The sequence below is a fragment of the Gossypium arboreum genome, chromosome 10, assembly GCF_025698485.1.
Source record: "Gossypium arboreum isolate Shixiya-1 chromosome 10, ASM2569848v2, whole genome shotgun sequence".
Lineage (NCBI taxonomy): Eukaryota > Viridiplantae > Streptophyta > Magnoliopsida > Malvales > Malvaceae > Gossypium > Gossypium arboreum.
The window spans coordinates 123233056-123254662 of record NC_069079.1 but is presented as its reverse complement, the minus strand read 5'-3'; the positions used below and the strand labels follow the sequence as shown (position 1 = coordinate 123254662).

Below are 21607 nucleotides of genomic sequence, written 5' to 3'. Positions count from 1 at the left end.
TATTCAATTAATTAATTAAATTAGTTCAATCAAATTATTTTATCAATTAAATTTTAATTCCGTTAAAGTCTTGACGACTTTACCATTTTAGAATCTATGAGTAAATAAATTTAATTGTCCTATTTAATATAACTACGATGACTAGTTAATTTAATTCTCACATATTGTTTTCATCCATTCGTTAAAACAATTCTTATTATGTAATTTGTACAAAGTTACCTTGAGCTAGAGGAGAGACTAATCAAACATATATAATTAAGGCTTAAATAAATCAAAATTACGTTCAGACTCTATGTCTACTAATTACAAATTATTTAGCCATGGTGTTTATCCACTAAAAGTATCGTGGCTGATCTCCCTATTATATACAATTACAATAACACCATAGATTATGCTTTTTTCCAATGGCCTTGTCATATATGTATTACCCTCATATCTTTGATCATTTTAAGTTAAATCTATTTACCTAATCCAATCATATTTTATCTCGTGGTTACCAGTGTATCTTAATGAAAATGATCATTACTTGCAAACAATAATGACAATCATTCATCCTAAACCAATGACTCATGACCACATTTCATTTCTACAGTTCATGCAATGCCATTGCGAGGATATCATTTACTCTTTCCCCAGATTATGAATTTAATTAATATATCAAAGTACATGAGTTATGTACACAAGGTCGATTACTTAGTCGGGGTTGAGGTAAGCCACATTATGACCGTTACAAGTGAATAAATCTATAAACGAATCTAGGATAAATTCTACTCGAGTCTAGTTTGATGTATTGTCAACCCAAACAATAAGGAGTCAATCGCTAGCCAATACAAACTATCTCCTCAATTGGACTTATAGACAATATAAAAGTCCCATTGAATCTATTGTTCAACTTGATTCATTGGACTACGGACATATAAGTTGTTTTCTCGCATCATAATCATTTTCTTATGATGCATCTTAATATTTGCTTATACATTTTTCATGAAAACCATTGAAAACAATCATACAAAGATATAATTAATTATATAGAAATTTATTTATTAAATCGCATGGAAATTACAAATAAAATGATGAAATCATTACACTAAAGGTATAAATCCTAACATGAACTTTAAACTTTAAGATATCAATAAAAATTTTTAACCAATACTTTAAAAGAATATTATATATTTTATAAAAAAATTCACATGTGACATATAGACAAATCCGTATTAATAATTATGTCAAAAATCTAAGCCAAACCCTATGTTCTATATAGTAAAATGATTTCAAGCATTGTCCCATTTGAAAACCTCATTCACCTTTTTCCCTATAATATATGCATAATGCATCCTTTAAAAGTAAAATTAATAATAAATTTGAATAATGATAATTGAAGTGTTGTTGAGTAATTAAGGGTTTTTTGGATGAGTGTTTATTTTTAGTGTAATGTGTTTAATTTTATTATAAAATTTAATTTCACCGTTATTGTTACTTTTACCTTAATCGGAGGTAAACACACCAGCATCTTTGATTTGGGAACAATTAGCAATGAATTTTGTTCGAAATTCCCCCTATTTCCTTCATATTCTTCTTTTCTTTTACTTTAAAGATTTTACTCAATGCATATTTGTATGGATTGATAATGCATATTTGTATGGATTGATAGGCATGCTTATTTTTCCATGCATGATTCATGTTCTAAATCTAAAGATAGACATGATTAAGAAGAATTATATATATATGTAAAATTATCACCTTTCGTTTTAGGCAATCATATTGTTTTTCTAGTTATTATTAAATCAATTTTTTAATAGACAAAAACTACTTTTTATCAAATAATTCTTAACCTTATCATTACGTATCCTATTTTAAAGTCTTATAATGTAGTTCCCTCACTCACCTTGACCAAAAATTGAGCAAGAAAGGTTCTTACAAAAAAGGGAAAGAAATAGTGTGGGTGTGTGTTTGGGGGTGGGGAATATGGATCAGTTTACTAGAGATTATGATTTAAGGTTAAAATTTCTATTTTAATCAAATTTCCTCTAAATTTATTAAAATTTTAAATTTTGTTGATTTTTTAAATAAAATGATTTGTCACCGATGATGTAGATTAGCAAAATATGTGTGTTTGGATGACCCAAAGTAATTACTCGTGTAATCATTGCACCATCTTAATCACAATGAACTCTAATTTTTTAATCGCGTTAAGTTAATTGAGTGCAATTACATTTTAATTTTTATATCATATTTGATAGTATAGTATATAATTAAACAATTGCAAATCTGAATAAAATGTAAAAAAAAAAAAAAGAGTTCGAATAACATTATGACTAATTATCCAAGTATAATTCAATAATTTTGACCCTCAATGTAAGAATTTAAGTAAGTAATAATTACAATTATTTCAATGCGACCCAAACATTTTATATGTGTTTAATTATAAATAATTATAGTTTAATCTAATTACTGTATTGAGGTTCAAATTTAATAAAATAGAAAACATAATGATAAAATTTCAATAATATTAAAATATATGGATAATATTCCAAACATAATCATGATAATATAGGTTCTGATCATATTTGCTCTTTTTGAAAGAATGTCTAAAACTATTCATAACTCCTCCCCAACCCATAAATAGGAAGATATTATGTTTTAATGCACTCGAACCCACGTCCTCCTACATTGGCAACAACGTTCATGTTGATTGGGGTAACACTCAATCGACAAATTTGAATATAAATATTTGAGTAAAGAGAAATCTCCATTTAGCAATCTTGAAATTATAAAAAAAGAAAAAGAAAAGAGTATTCATTTTCCTTAATCTTCATAAACACTTGTTTAATCTAGTCAACTAGCAAGATTATAGTTGATGTTGATAAAAGATAATCATAAAATTTGTTCATGAAGTCAAAATAAATTAAATATTAACATACATGATTTGATAATTACTTTTGATTAATTAATAAAATTATTTAATTATGCTACTTTGCATGATGAATTATATTTATTTTTTTATAATTTGTGGACAGCCAGCTTCACTAAAATAAAATTACCAATTAAAGGATTGTGATATAAGCAATGACGTCTTCTATAGTGCTCGTGTGGTTCACACAAAAAGTACGGCCACACACAGCACAGCCTTTTAAAAGTAACGCGCTGTATAGCGAGTGTTGATGACAATTTTCTATTGCTTTGGTTTCTTATCCTCGTCTGAAAAGTGGGTTGACATGAACGTGGCAGCTAAGCATTGGTCCTCTGTGGATCGAAGTTGATTGTTTTCGACTTTTTTTATTCAAAAAAGAAAAATATCATTAAGTATGTTTTGATTCAATATTATAAGATAATATTATTAACCAATCGAGGTTTAGTTTCCATCGACGAAATCAGAAGATCTTTTACGTGCTAGAATAAAAAATATTATTTTATTATTTTAATAGTTTATATCTTTATTATTTTAAATAATTAAATTAAATTTTTATATTTTAAGGGAGTTAAAGTATAATTTTATATTTATTAATTTAAAAGTTTAAATGATCTAAATAAAAAAATTTATTTTAGAGGAATCAAGCTCTATAGTCTCCCTAATTTTGCCTCTGGTTATTGTAATAATTAAAAGAATGTGAATTTAAATATATTTAAATATATTTTCTTCAATTTAAAGATAGAGAAGAATTATGAGTAGAAATAAGCTTTATATATAAAAAAGGATAAAATTCAGTAATATAAGGTAACCTAAATATCATGTAATTTTTAAAAGTAATTTGCTCCTTAAACTATAACTAAAATATCAATTTGATATTTTAAAAATAAAAAAAATTATATAAAAATTTTCATAATTTTTTTCTAGAAATTATAAAATTATTTTAAAATTATAATTAGGTGAAAATTTTAAAGATTTTAAAAACATCATAAAACTGTAAAATGCATGAGATTACAAAAGAATTTGAAAATTAATATTGTTTTGAAATTATTAGGTTTTCAAATTTTAAAAAGCATAAAATTATTAAAATTAAAAAAATTAAAATCCTTATAATTTAAAAATTCCATAACAAAATCTAATAGAAATTAAAATGTTCATAAAATTCTAAAAGAATTTTTAAAATTCTAAGGACTCAAAACCCCAAAACTTATCAAATCATAAAGCAAAATGAATCTAGACAAACATATGTCTAGGTTTATTTCATTTTAAAAACTAAATCAGTGTTGGAGTTTTCTATTTATTTTTCATTATATTTTCTAAATTTAATTGTTGTTTCCTTTCGTAATATTTTATTTTATTTTTGTCTTACTTTTACTCTTTTATTTCAAAAACATAAGATCAAAAATTGAATATGTTAACTGTGGAGTATGCATCATATTTTCGAACACTTTTAAGCCTTTATCGCAGTTTTCTAAATTTATTTGTTGTTTCCTTTCGTAATATTTTATTTTATTTTTGTCTTACTTTTACTCTTTTATTTCAAAAAACATAAGATCAAAAATTGAATATGTTAACTGTGGAGTATGCCTCGTATTTTCGAACACTTTTAAGTCTTTATCGCAGCCCATATTATGACACGAGGACTTCAGTATCACAACACCAAAATCAACCAACAATGTCACGATGAGAAGCTTCCCAATGTTGAAACGATGAACAACGTCATGACGATGCAAATGGGGACATGCGTCGCACATAAATCAAGTTTCTTCTCCTAATTAAATCTGCTATCTTTTCCTAGTTAAACTCTGATTATTTTAGGGATATTTTAGTCATATTAGCCAACGAAATTCAGCCTATAAAAAAGGCCTTAGCAATACTATAATTGATATCTTCATATCTTCGTCACATTAAAATTTAAAGAAAAGATTAAGGGCATGTTTGGTTGGATGTAATGGCTATGCCATTACATGCCTATTACCACCTTATTCTGCAGCCCCACATAAACCAACGTTTGGTTCAATGGAATACCCTATTACGGGGTTATTCCATTCCGAGCTTAAACAAAGATTTTTAGGGATTTCTATTCCCTTCCCCCATCACCGTTTATCTAATCGTTGCTTAAGGAACCCTATTTTGCCTTACCAAAACTTCACCTCAAAAACACTCTCAATCGACAGCCATTTCACGTTTCAACTCTAGCATTCCTCCCCCTCATCCAAGGTCAGTTAAACATTTTTGCTTCTGTTTCCTTCATATCATATTCATTTTTGCCTTTTCATTTTTGTTTTATGGTTAAACGAGTTTCTTCCTTACTGATTCATCGAAAGAAACAATGGCAGAGCCTTGTAGAGTATCTCAACGATTTCACTCAAATTGGTAAAAAAATCAGCGTTTCGAAGCCCAGGCACGTCCCTTCATTCTTTTCCATTTCTAGATTATCTGTTGTGTGAACATGATGATTCTGATCTGTTGGCTTCCTTTCTTTTTCTGTATTATAATCTCTATATGGCTTGGCATACATAAATCGATTTTGATTCTACAATGAGATTAAGTTATTTCAATTATAGATGCATATTTCTGCCGATTTTTGTGCCTTTTTCCCTCTTTCTATACTGCATATGAAGTCTACATTTTGATTCTGCCATGAGTCGATTACCAAGTTTTGATAAGAAAGCATATTATTGGTAGAAGATATGCAATTATGCATTACGATTAACCTACTAAGAAGTTGAGAACCTTCAAAATTTTTTTTTTTGTTAGTGTTTATAATAATTAATATTATTGGAAGATTCTTAAGCCTCCATAATCCATATAATCTTCTTGTACCGCATGAAACATTGATATAGCTTAGCGCTGCATAATCTTCTTTGTTTTCCAGCGATTACAACCCTCACGTGTTTCCAAGGGCAGATTTGCATCTGTGGAGATGCAAGTAGAGGGGTGTAGTCCTGTTATATTTAATGGTGACAGCTGAAGCCCTTCTAGCTTTGTTTTTTTGTATGATTTAGTTATTTGGGAACAAGGGGCGAGAGCGGCTCGGCATATGCCTAGGGATGGCTTAGCCTCATGCCTGTCTGTACCTTTTATCTTTTATTTTATTTTTTCATCAGCTAGAAATTCAGTTGTAATTTCATCTAGTAGTGATGTAATTGCTGGTCTACTTTAATTAAATTTCCAAGTAACTATGATAAAATTCAAGAGTTAAGGTCATTTTAATGATGGCTCATTTTCTTTTCGCTTAAGATATGTTCCATAACCAATCTGGTTAAAATATTTTGGTAAGTGTTGCTACAAAAACTTAAAATTTGAACTTATTATTTTATATTTGGAGTGGTAGAATGATCCATATTCAGTTATTATTAAAAAAAAATTCTTGTCCTTTTCTGGATTGCTGATTGGTTTCTCTTTCTCTTAACTGGTTGATCGCATTGGCTTTATGCTTACGGTATACACTCATCCTAATAACATTCACTCTTTGCATCACTTAATTGCTTCATCATAATAGAATATATTAACATTCTTTTTCCTTTTCTGTTAATTCATCATTTTCATAACGATATCAAAGTTAAAGATTACTCCATCTCATACAAGTTTATTGCTTTTGATTTACTAGCTTTTAGTTACCGACATGTGATATATAGGATCTTATTATGAACTCGGAAAGTTGTCCATCGTCTGTTTTTTTTGAAGATGTTGTCTACACATTGTCCCCTTTAGACACAAATCGCTATCGTGGTAGGCTTGCATGTTAAGCAAAATGCTTGACGTAGACAGCCTGCTCAAAATTCTAGTATTTGTGCTTTCGTATGTATCCCAACTCTTAGAAAAGGAGCGCAAGTCCGGATCATGCATTTCAAGCCTGTTCAGTTCACTTTTCTCTTTAGCAGCGTTAGTAATTGTTCAGTTCACAACATAGTAAGTTTCTGACTTGGTTGTGAGCGTGATGTGGAAGTTAACCATTGGTATCTACAATACAGCCACATGGTTTCTTTAACTGCTCCCCGGCGGTCGATGCTTCTCCTAGCATGACTATTTATACTTATATGGTGTTAGCATGTTCTTTTTTTTTGGGGATTGTCTTTAAGTTGATGGAATTGACTATTTTTACCTTAAATTTTCTAAGGAAAATCATTAAGGGGAAGTTTGTTCTTTTTAGAGTACATCATTATACGAATTCATATTCATCTTATACGAATTTTCTAGGGAAAATCATTATACGAATTAATTTAACAGAACAACTTAACCTGTTATATTTTTAGGGTCATTCAAAGTGGAAGAAACAACCTTCAAACAAGTGGTGAAGTGTGTACAAACTTTGACTATCTTGATTCTTACACTTACAAAGTTACTTTGAGATTGGTCAATTGTTTTTATTCTTTTTAAAACAAGTAAAAATGAGAGGGAAATGAATGGTAAAAATATTATAAAAGATGTTATATTAATAATCGGATTGTATTTTATTTTTATTTAAAAAATAAATTAATTAATTTTGCATGTTAGATTAAATTGTAAATTAATCATTTTATTAAAAATTTTATTATTTTTACGGTTAAAAGCTGATACATGTATGTCAACATAAGTTTATTTTCTACTAAATCTCATTAAAAAATTAAACTATTATTTGTTATCATATTAAAAATTAAATATAATATATTTATATAATTTCTATAATTAAACCTATGAGAAAGGGTAATATATTTGTATTATGGTATTTGAATGGTCCCATGGCTGAAATTATAAGTGAGGAGATAAAGGCTTTTTTAAAGAATAATAAATATTTACAATGCTTGTCACTCAATATGAACTATGAAATAAAACACTTTATAGGAATTGAGGATCTTGAAGCTGAAATAAAACACTCTATATGATTGATGGTATGATGAGAATTTTGTATTCGAACTTTTACTAATATACTTTGTAAAAGCTTCATATTATACTTTCTTGTTGAGATAATCTTTGACTTTGACCTTTCTTACCAATATGTATGGACTATATTTACTTTTCTTACAATTGTACATTTTTAAGGATTGCATCCTTTCATGTCTCAATTTTAGGTAAAGAAAATAAAGTTATATATTTTGGTATAATCTCAATTTTAGTCTTCAGCGGTTACATCTTATTAAAAATAAAAATAACCCCAAGTTCTTATAGCAAATCAATTATCACAATGTTGAGACTAATACTACTTTGTTAAACCACATTAAATTAAATTGTACTTGTTAAGTTGGAATCTAGTTTATGGATGAATACGAATTAATCAACCCTTCAAATAATAGTAATGATTTTAAAAATCAAAGTTTGAAATTATGTAATTTGGATGTGGATGTATTTCAAGATTAGATGTTCATTATTAATTTCTCTTTTAATGATCAAGATATTATTATTTGCTAAACAAAGAGTTGATTTTGTTGAATGAAATTTGATAAATATGTATTGTTCATTTTTCTTTGACAGTGCGTTATTACTTCCTTTTCTTATTTGGCTTGTTTGATTGCTTCCTCCACTCACAGTTGAGCTTCTTGTACTCACTAAACTACTGTAAGTTCTTTAATCAATTAAATTCTTTGATTTTGTTTTACTTTTATTGAAATTAGTATTGAAGAAATGTGACATTTTTACTATGATTTGAAGATATGTAACACTTTAATATCTTGCAGTAATGGCTCGTTTGCCTTTAATAGTACAAAGTGTGAGGCGTAAAAGAATTGGTCTTGTAGTGACAATATGGTTGCAACTGTGTACAGTTGCGAGTTTTTTCTTACATACATTGGGTGCCATCCATAGCCTACATACTTATAGACCAAGGATTAGATCCTATATTTTAGATTTTTATGCAAAACGAGATTATGTGAAAAGACTTGTATATGCTAGTGACGAGACCCGTATTGAACAAGTTAGGATGAATAGAACTACATTTTTTAAACTATGTGAGATGTTACAAACTTTAGGGGGATTGAAGTCGTCAAGGAACATGCTTATTGATGAGCAAGTGGCAATGTTTTTACATATCATTTCTCATCATCTTAAAAATCGAGTTATCAAGCATCACTTTAATAGGTCTAGAGAAACCGTTAGCAGATCATTTCACAATGTTTTAAATGTTGTCATACGCTTACAAGATGTGCTATTTAAAAAGGTAGAGCCAATTACAGCTAATTCTACAGACCCAAGGTGGAAATGGTTCAAGGTATTGGAGTGAGTTCTATATATAGCTCGTACATAATTTAGTTGAGTTAGATTTAAATATAGTTTCCTAACTCGAGGTTTTATACATGTGATGTAGAATTGTTTAAGTGCTTTAAATGGAACCCACATTAAGATTAGGGTTCCAACAGTTGATAAACCTAGATATCGAACGCGAAAAGGTGACATAGCAACAAATATGTTAGGTGTTTGTACACCTGATATGCATTTTGTTTATGCTCTTCTGGTTGGGAAGGTTCATTCTTGATGGTAGGGTTCTTCGAGATGCCATTAGTAGGAGACATGGATTAAAAGTTCCTCATGGTAAAGTGCAAAATTAGACAACTTTGAATAAATCTTTAAGATCATACTTTTTTGGGAAATTAATCATGACAAATAGTTTTTTTATAGGTTGTTATTATCTAGTTGATCTTGGATACACAAATTGTGAGGATTTCTTGCACCTTTTAGAGGACAAAGATATCATTTGAATGAGTGGCGTTAGGGTTACCACCAAGTACTCGGAAGAATTTTTCAATATGAAACATGCTTCAGTAGCGTAATGTTATTGAAATATGCTTTGGGTTATTAAAACTTAGATAGGGAATACTTAGGAGTCCATCGTTTTATCCTGTGAGGGTGCACAATAGAATCATTATTGCCTGTTATTTGCTCCATAATTTTATTCGAACCTATATGAGTCTTGATCCTATTGAAACAGAGTTGGGAGAAGGATTACCTAGTAATGTGATAGATGACGATGATTCGAATATTGTAAATATTCATCCATCAGATGCATGGGCTACTTGGAGGATGGAACTAGCCAACCAAATGTTCGATGAATGGAAAGCATCTAGAAATTAGTTAGGTTTAGAGTAAAAGTAGTAAACGTTAATTTGTTTATGTTATTTCATGAATCTAGTTTATGAAACTTTGGTGGTGTTTGAATTATTTTTTTGTATTGTACTAGACTTGTTGAATTATAAATTATTTTGTGTTGATTCATCATGTGTTATAACTTTATAAAATGTTCACTTTTTGATTCATAATATTGAACTTATGTTTAATTTTTTTCCTTAAGATAATTATGTCAGGTTTTTCACAAGCAAGTGTTTCTTCCCAAAATTCTCGAGGAACCAAAAGGAAATGGCTTCTAGAAGAAGATGCTGCGTTGGTTGCCTGTATGGTCGACTTGCACAATGTTGGAACCTTTAATCGTGTCGGATTTAAAGCGGTTATTTAAATGAGTTGGAAAAATGTTAGAAAAAGTTTTACCCGATGCCAAGTTGAAGGCTAAACCTAATCTTGAATCGAGGATTAGGACATTGAAAAGGGATTGGTCAATCGTTTATGACATGCTCAGCGGAAAAAACAATAGCGGTTTTGGTTGGGATGAGCATAGGCAGCTTGTTGTTGCTGAAGATGCGGTGTGGAACTCATATATAAATGTAAGAATTATTTCAAGTCTTTATTATCTTAATTTGACCAAACTTATATCTAATATGAATTCTTCTTTTTTTTTAGAGTCATAAAGAAGCCGCTCAATTCAAACATCGTAGTTTCCCTTATTATGACCAACTTACAGCCATCTACGCAAAAGATCGAGCCATTGGGAAAGATGCTCAAACAGCCACTGATATTATTGAAGAAATAGATGCTGAGGATGTAGCTACTACAAATACTCATGAAGAAAGAAATGATTTCCATGGATGCGAAGCTGATGTTTCTTTGGATGACATGGATCTTTCAGGCATACAACAGCAACCAGCTATAAACCAATATGATTCCACATTTTCAAAGAAGAAGAAAAAGACTTCTGATACAAGTGATCATATTTCATCAACTTCATTTAATGATGCTGCCATTTTATTAGCGGAAAAGATCGAGACTGTTGGCGTTGAAATCAGTAGGAGTATTGCCTCCGAGGTGCTAATTCAACAAAGGTCAGAAATGACACTTCAAGAAAGTGCTCTAAAATTATATCCAACATTATGTGAAGTAGAAGGTTTAACTAAGGATGAGCGCTATCGCGCATTGAGCAAAATTCCAGATAATCTAACGCAAATGCTCATTTTCTTTAGTTTACCTTCTTCTGTGCGATTGGGATGGGTCAGAAGATTTCTTGCTAGCCATTAAAAAATCATAGTTGTGTTGATGATATTTTGGTAACTTTTTGTGTTTGTAATAGTTGGATGGTATAATGACATGATAGAATGTCATTACAATGTTGTAACTTTTTGAGGTTGTAAAATTTTATAACATATGAATTATGATATATAAACTAATGAAATCATGTCACTTTTTGTTAATATATGAATATTATATTTGGATGTGAAATATGATTCTCAAGTTATTTATTACATCTTATATTTTACTTTTTATTGTAGAATAATCAAATTATTTGTTTCACTTATGATATTTTAGCACATTATGTAGTGCAGTTTAAAAATAATAAAGTAGATTATATATTATTTTATACTATTATATATTATGATTTTTAATTCATTTAATAATAATTATATTAAGAATTTTATTAAATTATATATTAGTTTATTAAATTATATTTAGTAATAATCATGTTAAAATATGATTAAATTATTTATTATTTTATTAAAATATTTTTAATAATAATCTTATTAAAATTTAATAATAATAACAATAATCATATGATATGCTAAACTCATTTTTTATATTGGCAATTGTGACCTAAGACAACGGTGAAAGGCTAGATTAAAACAAATATATTAGGCTTTGAAATGTTCTTAATAATAATTTTATATTAAAATTATTATTAAATATTATTAATAATTATATTAATAATTTTATTAAAATATATATTATTTTATTAAATTGTATTTAATAATAATTATGTTAAAATATGATTAAATTATTTATTTTTATTTTCATTAAAATATATGTATCAATAATCTTATTAAAATTTAATAACAATAATCATCTACCAACAAAAATTCTGTTAAGGGTACTTTGGTCATTTTAGCCTTTTTTCTTATGCTATTACAACATCATTCCATTCAACCAAACACAAGAATTCTATTATAGCTCTATTCCATTCCATTCAACCAAACAGTTGAATTACTGATTACAGCTCTATTCCATTACAGCTCTATTCAATTACAGCCTTATTCCATTACAGTGAACCAAACGTACCGTAAGTGAGTTTTGAGAGGGTTTAAGGGAATTTCATGTTTTAGCTAGAGAGCTTTGTTATACGGGGTTTAGAGTTTGTTTTTGATCATCTCCATTTTGTACTCTTTTAGATTATTTACTCATTTAACGAAGTCTTTCTTTGCCCGTAGTTTTTTATCCTCTTGATTTGAGGAGTTTTTCCACGTAAATATTTGTGCCCAATTTTTCTTTATTTTATCTTGCTCGTTGCTTATATAGGTCTATCTCCAACATTAACAATTGTGTTTACTGAGGGTTAACTATGCAAACAATTGCATTAAAGGCCTTGGAGTTTACATTAGTAAGTTACTTCAAATTTAGGGATTTTTACACCAACTACCTCAAATGTCAGTGGTTCCCAGTTAGTTAAATTGAGCGCTAAACTTTTTCATCCATGGGCTAGATAAAAATATTCATCATTGCCTTCTAGTAGGTTTAGTTTGTTCCATCCAACATGGGGGTCTCAAGACTAATAAGCTTTTCATCTCGAATACAAATTAATGACATGATATCCACTTAGTACATCAAGTGTTTAACTCTAATACTAATAGTGAATCCGTAGAATTTGCTTTCCAAATTTTTGTTTAGGCATAACTGGACGAACTTACTAATAGTTATAAAGTAGAGATGGGCAAAGAAGTTTGGTTACGCAATTCAGAAAACTCTCATGTCTACAAGACCTGACATAAAAAGTAATTCACTATATATCAACAAGTTGCAACCTCACTATTATACTTTAAAAGGTAGGATAAAATAAATAAACAACAAAACATGCATTTCCTTTAAAAGCCTATTTGTAAAATAATGAGCATAATAGTTTACATATACAAATATGCACCAAGAATAAGTTCATCAATGAATAAGATAATTGCTCTCTATTATTCATATATAGAACTAAAACATGCCTAAGATTAAATAGATGTTTTATGGCTTGTTAAAGTATAATTAATGTGAAACTCCTATTTCCTAAACTGAAGCCTTCAATATGATCTTCAATAAGGACAAGAATTTCCAAGATTGTATTAATGTAGTCTTTTATGGAAAACAAATCTCTTAAATTAGGAAAGTAGATCATTTTAAAAGTCATCAACATCTCATTGCTTAACTTGACTTGTTCTAGGCTTTTTGCTTAGTAGTATGCTACTAAAAGTTCTAAAAGTTGTTCAAGTAAATGATTTAAGAGATTTGGTCAAGATATGTCAACCAATTATGGCTAATTACGATAGCCTGCTATATGCACACTGAGTTGCAACTAGAGTTTCATCTGACCTTTGCATTTGGCACTAACAACTACCAACATCGTATTGGACGTTTTATTGGTTTTGATTCTTCTTTCATTATATACATTGAACATATGATCTTTCTATAGCAAGAAATTTAGATTGCTAGTTTTCACATTTTTAAAGGAAAAATGTAAGAGACTAATAGCACAAGAAATCTATTGAAACGCATTAACATTTTCCAAAATTGACACACATACAAATCAATTTGAACCCAAAATTCAATGTAAAATTCATTTGTAGAATACTAAAAATCAACTATCATATATTTTTATAGACACCAAATGGGTTATTAAATCTCATATATAAACTACAAATATTCCCACATAATTAATTGTCCAATAGGATATCATGTGGGTATAAAACCCAGTGAATCTAAAATAAGCCAAAAGTGTGATAGACCGATTGATACAAAAGATTAAACTTTTTGAAAGAGAAGTAAAAAGAAAAATATCATTTTGACTATTTAGAAGAGGTCAAAAACAAATAAAAAAACCCTCATATTTTTACCCTAAAAGTAATTATGGTACCAGAAAATTATCAAATCTTATCAAAAGTTAGAAATATGTGAGGAAAAATGAAATTATTATTGATAATGTGTTTGTATATACAAATATTTTCAATATCTATGATGATTATGAGTTCGAGCCTCAAATTGTAAAATATCTTTGACAAATAAATTGGCCAAAAATGAAAACAATAATATAGGTTGAGCTAAACTCACGAAAAAAACTAAAAGCATTTGGACCAGTAGTTTAAACACTTGAAGATATTAACATATTTGTAAAGTGTGCCTCTCATTTCAGATGAAACAAAATCGACGTTGTAACGAGGAAAAGCTGAGTTCCAACGAGAAGACACACCACATCCCGACGAGAAGAAGTCGTTGTCCCAATGACGCAATACTTGGCGTCTCGATGAGCCGAACACAACGTGACAATGTGCTCCCCACTTAAATCAAGTTTCTTCTCTTAGTTAAACTCTATTATATTTTCCCAGTCTCAGTCTGATTATTCTAGAGATGTTTTAGTCATATTTGTACACGAAATTCAACCTATAAACAGCCCTTTTAGCAACCTTAGATAGTTTAAAATAAGAATTACAAAATTAAGAGAGTTTGTGAGAATTTCGAGAAAATTTTGTATTTTGAGTTCAGATACTCACAGTTTGGTTTTTATCGATTTAGTGAAATTTTCTTTGCCCATGGTCTTTTATCCTCTTTGAAGGGGGTTTTTCAACGTAAATATTTATGTCTAATTTTCTCGGTTTTCATTCATGTTCGTTGCATAATTCAAGTTTAACCCAACAAACTGACATCAAAGCTTGGTTTAATTTCCACAAACAACCTATTCAGAGATGGAGATGAGGTACGATATTGAGAAGTTCGATAGGATTACAAATTTCAGCTTATGACAAGTTTAGATAAATTTTAGTTTAGAATGGTCTGAAAAAGGCTGTTATAAGGAAAAGACCCATGGATGAAAATCAGACAAATTGTGAGGAGCTTTGGATAGAAAAAGTCGAGTGTTTCGAGCAAGGTGAAGCTAGAAATGAAAATAGACGGTGATGTCATGACGTCACGAAGCCCAACCTTGCAACATTGCAACGAACAGGGGCAACATCCTAACAAGAAGAATCGCCACGTTGTGATGTCAAACATAAATGATGAACTCGATATTTCTTCAGTGTAGCAGAAGGTTTCCAAAGCTTTTTATTCCCAATCAGATAACTTTTAAAATTATAAGTTAGCTCGGGATAGAAAAAGGCAAGAGATCAAACCACAGTAAAAAATTGTGAAAGAAATCTCCTGGCATATGCTCTAAATGCTGCAGAGAAAATAGATCTAGCCAAGCCTTCGAATTATTCAAATGCAATTCGGGCTTCTGATTTCAACAAATAGCTTGTTTCTATGGAAGAAAAAATGGAGTCTCTTAAAAAGAACGAGACATAACAGATTGTTAAACCACCCATTGGGAAAAAAATAGTTGGTTGCAAGTGGGTGTTCAAAAAGAAGGAAGGTTCATGTCAAGGTGACAGGAGATATAAGGCAAGGTTTGTCGCAAATGACTACAGTCAAGTGTAGGGAGTTGATTTTCATGATGTTTTCTCTCTAATTGTGAAGCATACGTCCATTCAGACACTGTTAGGTCTGGTTACATCATACAATCTCAAATTAGAGCAGTTAGATGTGAAAATTACATTCTTTTACTGGGATTTAGATGAGGACATTTACATGTACCAACCTCAAGGATTTAAGATTAGAGGAAATAAAGATCATGTTTGTCTTCTTTAAGAATGACTATACGACCTGAAGCAGTCTCCTCGGTAGTGGCGCAATAAGCTCAATTCCTTCATGTTAGGTATTGGTTTCGTTCATAGTAAGTACGACATTTGTTTTTATCTGGAATGTTTAGATGATGGATCATTTATCTATTTGTTACTTTATGTTGATGATATGTTAATTGTGGCAAAGGATCCATCCGAAATTGAATGACTTAAAACCATGCTTAACTCTAAGTTTGAGATGAATGATCTAGGTGCAGCTAAAAGAACTTTAGGTAGGGAAATTTCAAGAGATCGTCACTCTCGAAAGCTATTTTTGTCACAACAGAAATACATCAAAATGATTCTCGAGCAATTTTAAATGCATGACTCTAAACCGGTTAGTACTCCTTTAGATGCCACTTCAGAATTTTGACTTCAAATTTACCACAAACCGAAGACGAAGAGAGATACATGTCCTTGATTCCTTATTCTAATACATTCAGAAGTCAAATATACATTGGTTTGTACTCGTCTTGATATTTTGATGGTCGTGAAACTAACTAATAATTCGAATTAAGGCAAACGCACCTATCAAACAGTAGTATAGTTATGGTGAGACCGGAATATCGTATCCACGAAGACTAAAAGTACTAGTAGTTACTCTCTTTTTATTATCTAGCCTAAGAATTTAAGGGTGTTTTTAAACTAAACTAATTTTCTAATTTATCTAAGATCACAACAAAGGTGAAAGTTGGAAAATACTTTAGGAAAACCAATTGAGAAGACAATATCCAAGAAAGAATCCACTTAGACTTTACTTATTACCTTTGACTTAGACAATTTATTCACTTGACTTATTCCGTAGAAATCCCTAATTTATGTTAATGTATCTCTCGAGACTAAGAACAACTGGCTCTAGGTTGATTAATTGAAATCTCTTTCTAATTAAAACCCCTATTGTCGCATTAACTCGATCTATGGACTCCCTTATTAGATTTGACTCTAATTCGACAAATTTATGTTATCCTATCTCTAGGATTGCATTCAACTCTGCTTAATTATGATTGATCTACTCTTAAACAGGGACTTTTGCTCCACTGAATAAGTACATCAAAAACTTGAATTAATATCCTGAAATATTAAAGCAAGAATTAAAACTCATAATTAAGAATAAGAACAAATATTTATCATATAAATCAAAGTATAACAAGATTCGTCATAGGGTTCATCTCCCTTAGGTATTTAGAGAGTTTAGTTCATAATAATAATGGAAAACATCTCGAATTTTGGAAAACAACAAAACATAAAGAAAACCCAAGAACTTCTAGGAAATTGGATAAAAATCTTCAGTCTTGATGTAGATCCTGGCTCCGAGGTGATTCCGATGGCTAATCGTGAGTATTTTCTGCCTCCCACTCTGTGTGTCCCCTCTAATCCTCTTTTAAGGTGTTTATATAGGCTTTAGAATGCTTCAAAACCCTCAAAAGTGCCCTTTTTCGAATAGAACTAGGCTTAGGCTCTGTAGAGACATGGCCGTGTGCCACGCCCGTGTGAAGGTGCTTAGGCCGTGTGCAATACTGAGTTGGTTCTTAATCGACACGACAATGATACACGGGCATGTGGTCTACCCGTGTGTCATACATAGGCGTGTGGATCACCTGTGTGGAAGTGCCTCGGTCGTGTGAAATACTGATTTAGGCCCAATTTGTCTGTTTTTGGCCCGTTTCTTGCTCCTTTTGCTATGCTAAGCTCTCCTGAGTATAAAACATGAAATTAAAGGATTAGGAGCATCGAATTCACTAAAACCAATGAAAAAATCATTCATAAATATGACAAGCATGGGGTAAAAATATGTATATATTATGGTCTATCATATTTCACATATTGTTAGTGTAGTAAGTAGATACATGACCAAACCTGACAAATTACACTAGCAAGCTATAAAGTAGATTCCAAGATATTTGAGGGGGACTTCCAGTACTTGTTTGGAATTCAGAAGATGTTCAGAGGGTCTAGTAGGCTATGTATATTCGGATTATACTGAAGATAGAGAGAAAAGAAGATCTCTCACATGTTATCTCTTAACCTTAGAAAATTACACTAACATTTGGAAAGCCACCTTTCATGCCACTGTGGCTTTATCGACTATCAAAGTTGAATATATGAAAATCATAGAAGCTGTGAAAGAAGCCATTTGGTTGAGAGATCTGTTCAAAGAGCTAGTTGATAAAAATGAAAAAACTGTCGTATATTGTGATAGTCAAAGTGTCATATATCTATGAAAAATTAGATGTATCATGAAAGAAAAAAATATATAGATATACGGTTCCACTTTGTTCGTGAGGTAATTGCTCAAAGAGATGTTCAAATTCACATAATTGGCAAAGAAAACAGTTTAGCGGAGATGATGACAAAGAGCCTTCCAATTTCCAAGTTCAAGCTTTACTTAGACTTTGTAAGCATTCAACAGAGCTTGAGCTAGGCGTTCTAGAAATACAAGTCAAGGTTGAGATTTGTGAACTGTGCCTCGCATTTCAAATGAAACGGAGTCAACTTTATGACAAGGAAGAGCAGACGTCTCAACAAGAAGACACACCATGTCCCAATGATAAGAACCTATCATCTCGACGACACAACGCTTGGTGTATCAACGAGTTGAACATGGCATCACAACGTGGCGACGAATTCCTGACTTAAAACGTGTTTCTTCACCTAGTTCAACCCTGTTATATTTTCTCAATTTAACTTTGATTACTCTAGGGATGTTTTAGTCATATTTGTACATAAAATTCAACCTATAAATAGGCCTCTTAGCAACACTAGATAATTTAAAATAACAACAACAAAATTAAGAGAGTTTGTCGGAATTGCAGGAAAATTTTGTACTTTGTATTTTGAGTTTAGAGTTTATTTATTTCTCCATCTTGTACTCATAGTTTAATTTTTTTCGATTTAGTGAATTTTTCTTTGCCCGTGATTTTATGTCCTCTTTGAAGAGGTTTTTTCACGTAAATATTTGTGTGTAATTTTCTCTGTTCTTTTTCATGTTTGTTGCATAATTTGAGTTTGACCCAAAAATATCGAATATAAATGGGTCTTTATATGGAAAGAAAAAAATCAAATGAAGTTATGAGTTTGAAAGCACGACTTATTGCACAAATTTTCACAAATATTTGTTCTAGATTATAAATAAATATATTGTCCTTGTATAGATACAATAACTTTCAAATTTTTAATTAGTTTGTTAATATCTGAATGCCTTAATATGCGTCTAATAGGCATTGTAACAATTTACTCGTATGAGTCACTTTATAATGACATCTACATGAAATTTCTTGAATGCTTAATGTGCATGAAACATATAATTTAGAACCTCAACAATTGTACTCTATTAAACTAAAAAGCTCCTTATAGGGATTAAAACAATCTAGACGTATGTAGTATAATCGTGTAAGTGAATGTCTATTGAAAGTTAGATATGGAAATAATGTTGTTTATCATTGTATTTTTATCAAGAGAATGAGCGTTGGGTTCTCTATAGTTGTATTTTATGTTGATGACTCAAACATAGTAAGGACTCTAGAAGAGATCTCTCTAATTGCTAACTATCTAAAAAATGAATTTTAAAAGAAAGGTCTTAGTAAGGTAAAACTTTGCCTTGTATTTCAAGTTGAACATTTAGCAAAAAAATATTTATTTTTTAGACAACTTAAATAGAAAAGTTATTGAAATAATAAGTTTTATTCCTTAAGCTTTTTATGGTTGTTCATTCCTTTGATGTAAAAGGAGATTCATTTCGTATATGAGAAGATGACAAAGAATGTCACACCCCATTTTCAACAACATCCAGTATTAAGAGTAAATGGGGTTTTAATTGAAGAAAACGTTGGTTTAGAGGGCTCTATCGTAAAACCTAAATAATTTAGTGGTTGAATGGCAAATAGTTGTGTTTAAATTATGGTTCAGTTATGTTGGAACTAGCTAGTTCCTTAGTGGGGAACATAATTATTAGCGGCTAATGGTATAGAATTTGGTATTTAATGACCATGTGTTGGGTTATATATGTGTGAGAAGTGTTATTGTACATGGGAATTTTTCTCATTTTTGTATCTTCTTCATCTTCTTTTTGAGTCTGCTCCGTAGAAGAGAGTGTTTAAGGGAACGCTCTATATGAAGAGTTAAAATTGGAGTCTGACGTCTGCCAGTAGAGAACCGCATAAAGTGGTAATATTCTTAACCTTTCTACCTCATGGATTTGAGGAAAAGAGAATGAAGTTAAGAATTTCTTGGAAAAAAAAACTCTAAAAATGTTTCTCCATGTTATTGGATACTAGTTTCTAAAGTAAGAGTGGCTTGGGTTTAATTTGTATTACGGTTGTCATGTTTAGTTGCCAGGATGAAGGAGGTTCTCGTGTTTGGAAAAGTTAAGTTGACAAAGAGGAGGATGGCAGATAAGTTTCTATACTCCATTTTTGGGTGTTCTGCTATTGCTGTGTTACTTGTGTGATTTGTATTGGGTTCAATTTGAGTCTATGGCTGCTTATAAGTATGATTTTAGATTGTATAAAAATTATATACATGTATTGATTTGTGTAAGTATGAGAGGTTCAAGAATGTTTTCTGTTAAATCGATATGGTTATGTATCGATGAAATGTTAGCGCACTCTATGATATAGTATGAATAAATGATATTAATTTAAATGATATGCGTGCTATGTATGTTTATAAAATGTGGAGTACGGAGGGAAGCAAATGGCCGGTTAATTGAAGATAGGAACAATTAACGTAATGGAAGAATGTGCGAACTTGATAGGGGAATCAATGAAGTTTGGCGGTTTCGTGGAATGACTATCTATTGATCCTTCGGGATGCCACCGTGTAAAGGGTATATAAGTCCTTTGAGGCGACACTATGACGATAGTTTATAGGTTCTATAGAACGGTGCCATGACGATGATCTACAGGCTCCCTAGGGCAACACTGTGGCGACGATCTACAGGCTCTATAGTGCGACACCTTGAAAGAGGTTTATAAACTCTTAGAGTCGTAAGTCCATGGATAGTTATGACGTGACCTAGTGGTGAAAAGGTACATCTTAGGGTGAATTGAAGTCTGCCAGGGCAATAAACATGGAAGTAGTTGGGGCATACAAGTGGAAAATACTGAATGATTAGTGTGGCGAAAACCTTGACACAACAATTATGACGTGTATGAGAACATAGGCAAGCATGCTAATAAGAGGCCTTACCAAAAAGTAAGGGTAAAACGTCTTGTATGCAGGTATATGTAGAGGGAATGGATATTTCCTTCAAAGCATTTTCAAATTAGTATCCATTAATAAAAGTTCGCCAGTGGTGACGAATAAGCTAATATTGGTCATAAGCAGGCGAGACGATTCCTTAAATTCTAATTATAAGTGTTTATTAATAAAGAGACTGCCAAAATCAAGGAAAGTTCACCAAGAACTATCTTATGTGGAAAGTCCGCCAATGACTGTCTTATATGGGAAGTCTGCCAAAGACAGTCAAATGATGAGATAGTCCATTGGGGACAAACTGTGGCTTGGAAGTCCGCCAATGACTGTCTTATGAATACAATTTCACAAGAAATGAGTAATTTTTTTTACAACTATCCGCTAAATCTTGTACTCAAAGTCCCCATAATGAGGATATATATATGGGCATCATGTTTCGAAACTAACTGTGTAATTGTCTACGTGAATAAGTCAGATTCTAAGAGAGGTAAGAATCCGCATACAAAAATATACAGGTGGCCATATGGGTTTT

The 21607-nt window shown here is 30.7% G+C and overlaps 1 long non-coding RNA gene across 1 annotated transcript; it reads left to right on the top strand.

The window, feature by feature from the left end:
* The first annotated feature begins 19770 nt into the window (after window positions 1-19770).
* On the top strand, window positions 19771-20526 carry LOC128281470 (uncharacterized). Its single transcript, XR_008271682.1, has 2 exons — window positions 19771-20046; window positions 20211-20526. It is a non-coding gene; the product is annotated as an uncharacterized LOC128281470 (long non-coding RNA).
* The last annotated feature ends 1081 nt before the right edge of the window (window positions 20527-21607 follow it).